Source organism: Myotis brandtii, unplaced genomic scaffold (assembly GCF_000412655.1).
Source record: "Myotis brandtii unplaced genomic scaffold, ASM41265v1 scaffold579, whole genome shotgun sequence".
Taxonomy (NCBI): domain Eukaryota; kingdom Metazoa; phylum Chordata; class Mammalia; order Chiroptera; family Vespertilionidae; genus Myotis; species Myotis brandtii.
Genome location: NW_005370171.1, coordinates 710,203 through 710,959, shown reverse-complemented (window position 1 = coordinate 710,959; position 757 = coordinate 710,203). Strand labels below are relative to the sequence as shown.

General features: G+C 67.0%; 1 protein-coding gene across 1 annotated transcript in view; it reads right to left on the bottom strand.

The window, feature by feature from the left end:
• SDK1 (sidekick cell adhesion molecule 1) overlaps positions 1-757 on the bottom strand; it is a 339,428-nt gene that overhangs the window by 7,478 nt on the left and 331,193 nt on the right. The window lies entirely within an intron of this gene.

The following is a 757-nucleotide window of genomic DNA, read 5'->3' as shown; positions in this document are numbered from 1 at the left end:
GCCACCTGCCCTTCTCCTCACCCCTCGGTTCCAACAGGGACGCTCGGGGCAGGAATCACTGTCTAACTGCTGGTCATGGAGGCTGTTGATTCTGATCAGGACACGTGGCGGGGACAGCGCCGCATGGTGCTGCGGGGACGGGGCGAGGAGCTTCCGGCTGACCTGGCCCACAGCCTCTCCTGGCAGCGGCCGGCGCCTCCCTCCCCGACACATCCAGCCTCAGCTTCCTCTCTCCTAAGACTCGGGCTCACCCTGCCCCCCGGGCTTGGGGGACAATAAAGCAGGGTGATGACCCCCAGCACACGCAGCGCTGGGAGCAGAGGGTCCACAAAGACGCCTTTCGATGGCGGGCCCTGCCACCTGCCCTTCTCCTCACCCCTCGGTTCCAACAGGGACGCTCGGGGCAGGAATCACTGTCTAACTGCTGGTCATGGAGGCTGTTGATTCTGATCAGGACACGTGGCGGGGACAGCGCCGCATGGTGCTGCGGGGACGGGGCGAGGAGCTTCCGGCTGACCTGGCCCACAGCCTCTCCTGGCAGCGGCCGGCGCCTCCCTCCCCGACACATCCAGCCTCAGCTTCCTCTCTCCTAAGACTCGGGCTCACCCCGCCCCCCGGGCTTGGGGGACGTTAAAGCAGGGGGATGTCCCCCAGCACACGCAGCGCTGGGAGCAGAGGGTCCACAAAGACGCCTTTCGATGGTGGCTGAGTGTGCCCAGCTGCTCCCTGGGAGGGGCGCTGACCCCAGGGGCCTGCG